Genomic DNA, 6,180 nt, shown 5'->3' with positions numbered 1-6,180 from the left:
TGGAGTGGTGATCCGCTCCACTCAGTGCAATTCATTTGGCAGGAACAATGAACTGTCAGCGCATTTAATTCATTTTACCTCACTGAATACCACTGATTTTCACCCCCCTTTTTTGTCATACGTGTAGCTATGATAACAGACACATGTTTTGGCGTGTTTTAGTATTCATAGTTTGCTTAACAGTAATATAATATTCTTATATGCTATAAGTGACCAGACATCCGAGATCAAAACTGGGATTATAATCCTAGAGAAGGGGAAAAAACGGTAAACTATTTTTAAGTTGAAGAAACAATATGATTAGGTTATATATACATGCGTATATCCTACATAAACAATGTATGAATACATTTGATATCTATATATCTTAGGGACCTATAGACTGTATCTCTGTTGCTGCAGCAGCAGAGAGTTTATTCTGTCTTGACACTTTGTATTGATATTTTCTATTACATTCTTCCCTTAAATGATAATATTTGCAGTGATTGTTTTATATGTATTATTTTATGTAAGTCGCTTTGGATAAAAGCGTCTGCCAAATACTTAAACATAAACACATATAAACACCTGAAAGTCTTCATATCAGCTAAAACCACCAATCTGTTTCACTGGATTCAGAATAAAACCAAATTCTGTTTTACCCAACAATGTTAGTATTTGAATATTGTTACTTGAAGACTTATTCCTGGTTACAATTATACTGTTAAGAAAGTATTGTCTTATACTTTGCCTAAAATGAGAATGCATCATAATCAGTGGCGGCTGGTGAATTTTGTTTTAGGTGGGGCTGAAAGTTTGTAAACCAAACCCCTGTAGGGGCGTCATCCTCCCCCAGAAGATTTATTTGTGATTTTCACATACAAATATTGAAGATCTTTGATCCTTCTCAACTCTGTGGTAATATTATTTTCATAAGATACAACCAATAGTACGTTAATGTTAAATCTTACTTGTGAAAAGTAATCCCCCGATTCCTATTTTCAACAGTCCGCTCATTTGAGCAGGAAAACGCTGAACACCAGCCCGGTATCTTTGTTTTCTACCTGTCAACTGTCAGTTTAGGCTGCTCGCCGGCTCCTCATCACCACTTCAAGATGGCGGCCAAATTGCTCACGTCACAGCAACCTGCGTCTACTTATAAGATGTCTATGGTTACAACGTCATTGCAAACACGGCAATCTGTTGCGTCCACTGCAGTTTGCTACCTTATTCATACTTTTTGTCAAGTGATTTTTTTTTAAGCAGGATTGCATGAGGTACCTACACATAACGTTACGTTAGACAATGTATCACACACAGTAACGTAACGTTAGTCAATGTATCACACACAGTAACGTAACGTTAGTCAATGTATCACACACAGTAACATTACGTTAGTCAATGTATCACACACAGTAACATTACGTTAGTCAATGTATCACACACAGTAACGTAAAGTTAGACGGTGGTCAGCAGCACCGCGTATTTTAGCCACATACAAAAAGACAAACATATAATAAAGGTCAGTTAAAATGTATACTATATTAAGAATATGTGTACATATTGCATAGGGTCCTGACATCTAAAAAGTACAACTCTGTTCATTGTTATGTTCATATATTTGTTATGTTTTTCATGTGTACGCACACATAAACACACATACAGTATGAGATGAGATCAATGAGATAAGGTAAGAACAGGATAGAAACTGCTGTGGAACTAGTTACAATGCAATATGCCATTGAAATACAATGTTAACACTTTTGTGCAAATAAGTACAGTTGCACTTGTTTTTTTCAAATGTGTTTATTCTGTAAAGGAATGAGTTACATGTTTAAAATGACTGGTTAATAGTGCTATTTTGAAGTGCAATGTCAGCACTATCTTTTTCCCTGCAATTTCAAATGCACTTGTTTTAATAAATAAATACAGCATTTTAAAAGCATACACAATCTGTGTAAATATATTAGTCTGTGGTTAAACGACTTGAAGGGACTCGAAACTCAAAATGCAGGACTTGGGACTTGACTTGAGACTTTCCAGTCTTGACTTTGGACTTGACTCGGACTTGCTCTGTCTTGACTCGGGACTTGACTCGGACTTGAGTGCAAAGACTTGAGACTTACTTGTGACTTGCAAAGCAATGACTTGGTCCCACCTCTTCAAAATACAGTTTCGGTAATATTGGATTGGTCACGCCTGGCAAACAAAACGATGAAGTCAAGATGTCATGTACTGTGGAGCTTCAGCCACCAGATGGCGGCAAATATCTTTGTAAATCACTTATCATGGGTTCTAAGAAAAGTGGAAGCTGTTACAGAAGAAGAGGAACAACTCTGTGGAGTGATATTACTGCCAAAACTCCACAAACACACAAAAACGTTTTTACTCACGCTTAACAAATCGCAAGTAAAAAAAACAATTCTGCAAGTCAAAAAACGATCCGCAAGTGTAAAAATAATTTTCTTTAAGTTAAAACTTTTGGTCGCAATATTCCACCCTGCGCGATCCACACACTTGTACTCAGAACACCCATAATTTGCACTTTACAACGAGGTTTTGCTGCTGGGTCAATTTAAGGCCATGATAGCTACTTTATTTGCGCATGGTGCCGTCTGCCAAAAATAACAAAGAAGAAGAAGCAGGGTGGGGGTTAAAATTGGCGTACAGAAAAAAGGGGAAGCAAGCTCAACCTGTAAGTTTCCCCCCTCTTTTGTCCGCCATTTTACTCCCCACCCTGCTAATTGTTCTTTGTTAATTTTGGCGCACAGCACCATACGCAAATAACAGTAACTCTCATGGCCTTAAATTGACTCAGCAGCACCACCTGTCGTTTTAGAGTGTGAATAACGAGTGCTCTGAGCGTATGTGTGTGGATCGCACAGGTTTGGAATATTACTGCCAAAAGGGTGGAAATTAGGGAGGGGAATTGATAGATTTCTCCGGGTCTGATTCTGCTTAACGATTCGGTATGTTAATGGTTCTTCTATCGATTCTTATTTGAGGAAAAAAAGGTAGATTAGGATCAATTCAGTTTAATTTAGAGGTAACATGACCTTACAAAGCCTACAGTGAGCTCTTAAGAGCATAGGGGGAAAAAGTGAAAATGAATATAAGAAATTAATATTCTTCTGTAGAATTTAATTAAATAAATCATGTGAAAATAACAAAAGGATGTAACATTTTGTAACAAGTGACATCAACTTATTACATGCGTAGTGAGATATCAAGCTTTTTATTTAATATAATTTTGATACTCTGGTTGCAACTTTTCTCTGACTACAATTGAACATTCACCTAGTGAATATTAGGACTGCTTACTGTAGTAAACTGCTTTTAATCACAAATTTAGTCGCTGCTCGGTGACATTCGTCTAGCCCAGACGTGAACTGGGGAGAGTACTGGCCGTCTCGGAGCCAGTCAGAATCTGTTTCTGGTCATGCTCATCAAAATGAGAAGGCATTCATTTCAATTGAGCAATTCATAGCGTTAACATGATAGGCGGCTTGTATTCAGATGACGTGCTAGCATTACTGCTGCTGGGATGAGATCGGAGCGGTTCAAACGTGACTTTCGTGTATAATTATTGCATGCTGTGTGTTCAAATGTGTAAGTATATTGCTCGCATGTCCTCCTAAATTAACTAACAGCCTTATAATTATTATAAATAGCGCCGTTGCCATCTTTTCTCGTAAAATGTTAGTGTTTGTTCCGACCGGGCGCGGCCAATTTGCGATCTGACGTCACAACACACGTTGCGTAATGACGTCATCCCCACCCGGAAAAATTCTTAAGGGAACCGTTTGAAAAAATGCCAAGGAATTCCAAGGAATTGGTCAGTGGCGGGCCGTGCGTTTCTCACCTAGGCCTTCAGTGATGTCCAACTTAGTCCTACTTCACCTCTCAAAATACCGTCATTTATGACACCACATGGACACGGCTGGAGATACTATACAGAAACACACTTGCACACTACTCTGCATTGAATCCCCTCAACAGTGTACAAAACGGTCTACTTTTCAGCGGATTTAACATTCAATAAACCCGCTTCAGCAATTAAAACACATCTTACGTGGTACTGTCAAAATTAACAGAATTGTACAAAACAAATGAAACAAATACAATATTTGATCACACAATTTGTAGCACCCATTCGGCGCCGTATAAGCCAGTGGTACCGCTCGTATTCGGTTGATTCGTGTGAAAGTGGCAAGCAAACCATTTCACCACCGGGATATCTTCCGGTGTCGACCGACCTCGTCTCACAAGATCTAGTTTCTCTTAAGTATCCTTCTTGAAAATGGCCTTGCAAATATAAATCTGCCACCTAATCAACATTTTGCTCTCCTTCGTGAGTACCGGTGAGTTTTCTGTGGCTTTCTATGGCTCCGGTGCCACTTACTGTTTTCGCAACTTGTGTTTGAATACTCACTTGGGACTCCCAAGTGAGTATCCAATCACAACGTGAGGCCATCTAGAAGGCCTTACTGACAACAACTTGCGATCTGATTGGCTATCGCAATTGTCTATCAACTCTATGTGTCCGTTCACTTACAGTGCACAGACGCCTGCATTGTTGATTCTGAAGGCCCCGGGCAGATTTCATACAGCATGGCAACATAAGCTAGCTGAATTGTGATTAGATAAAAACGCTAACCTAAAAACAACAGCACTGGAATGAACATAATATGACATGAATATGACATGAATTTAGGGAAAGTAAATTAAAAATTACTTTTATCTTTAATTATGATCATGATTTCTGGTTTTATTAGGCCAGCAGGGAAGGCCTTGCTGGCCCTGACGGCCCACCACTGGACTTGATACACTAGAAACCGGTTCTGAACAAAAAACGGTTTTCGATTCCCATCCCTCAGTGGAATATTACTGCCAAATGTTTAAAGTCGTTTTTATTATTGCACATCGTTGTTTTTTTGCAGAACATTGTTTTTTTACCCGCAGAAAATTCCTTTTTACTTGTGTATCGTTTTTTGTGTGTTTTTTTTTAGATTTTTTTTTTTTTTTAATTGGACGTGAGTGAAAATATTTTTGTGTGTTTTCACTCTTAACCAGCAAGTGTCACTGTTGCTGTCAATATTAAGACTTTTGGAACGATGAAGTGTGTTGGTGTGCCCTCTTCTTCTCCATCTCCAGATGCTTCCTCGTCCCCCTCCTGCTAGAAGGGAGCAACTTAATGAGGTCACACTAAACCAACCCAGTGAGCCTGTTTGTCTTGGAGGGTGCAACAACTTTTTTAGTGTAAGTAGATGTAGAACATTAAAATTGAGGAATGTTTGTCCACCTCTCCATCCTCCTGCTGTCCATCATGCTGCTATTAATACGCTCCGTCAATATCTTGTTTGTGTGTGCGCAGACGTGAATAGAAGCTCTCAGGCGACAGGAACAGTCCCCGCCTTATTCCCCGTGCCAGGTGTGTATTCAGCTGGAATAAACACGCAGGCGAAGACGAGCAGGAGCTGGATGAGGAGGCGCAAATGGCCCTAAATCCCAGAAAACTTTTTTCTCTTCCCTAGCATGGAAAGTGCAGCTGAGAAAACACGGCTGGAAATAAGTAGGTAGGAACTGCTGGACGTGCGCCCGTACACACACACACACACACACACACACACACACACACACACACACACACACACACACACACACACACACACACACACACACACACACACACACACATTCTTGTATTTGATACCTTCATGAGACCTCTGAAAAATGCCTACCTCTTTAGGACCACCCTTTATACAAATTTAAACATTTGTATTTACAACATTAATAATATATACATACTATGCAAATATAAAAAAGATAAGCTTTTAGTTAATTATTTTAGAATTTTTTTTGTTCGTAATTGGTTTTTAATCCTTATTATTTACTACAAGTTATTACAGTATGTCTCTATATACATATTTTTTGTATTTATTTAATTTATTTTGGCCAAAGGGGGCGCATTTCAATTTCTTACACACACTTGTTATTACATATGTTGGCCAAAGGGGGAGCACTTCAAATTTTTACACACACTTGTTATTTCATTTGTTGACCAGGGAGCACTTTTAAAACCGACACACAGTCAATTTGAAAAATTCCTCCTTTTTGGGAACACCCTAATTTTGATAGATTTCACCACTAGAGGTGCAAATGAGATCTCTATTTTTTGTTTTTTGTAATGTGCTTAAGGCT

At 38.7% G+C, this 6,180-nt stretch overlaps 1 protein-coding gene across 4 annotated transcripts in view; it reads left to right on the top strand.

The window, feature by feature from the left end:
• The first annotated feature begins 2,994 nt into the window (after positions 1–2,994).
• Positions 2,995–6,180, top strand: part of dusp19a (dual specificity phosphatase 19a) — a 47,072-nt gene continuing 43,886 nt past the window's right edge. For 2 of the 4 annotated variants that reach the window (XM_072914513.1, XM_072914511.1), the window contains exons 1-3: positions 2,995–5,238; positions 5,354–5,410; positions 5,514–5,555. The gene's annotated coding sequence lies outside the window, so the exon portion shown is untranslated. Of the gene's footprint in view, positions 5,239–5,353; positions 5,411–5,444; positions 5,556–6,180 lie in introns of those variants that run through there. The other 2 variants (XM_072914512.1, XM_061970987.2) reach the window with 2 other exon arrangements.

Source organism: Nerophis lumbriciformis, linkage group LG13 (assembly GCF_033978685.3).
Source record: "Nerophis lumbriciformis linkage group LG13, RoL_Nlum_v2.1, whole genome shotgun sequence".
NCBI lineage: Eukaryota > Metazoa > Chordata > Actinopteri > Syngnathiformes > Syngnathidae > Nerophis > Nerophis lumbriciformis.
Note: the sequence above shows the minus strand (reverse complement) of the source record. Positions and strands in the feature narration are given on the sequence as shown.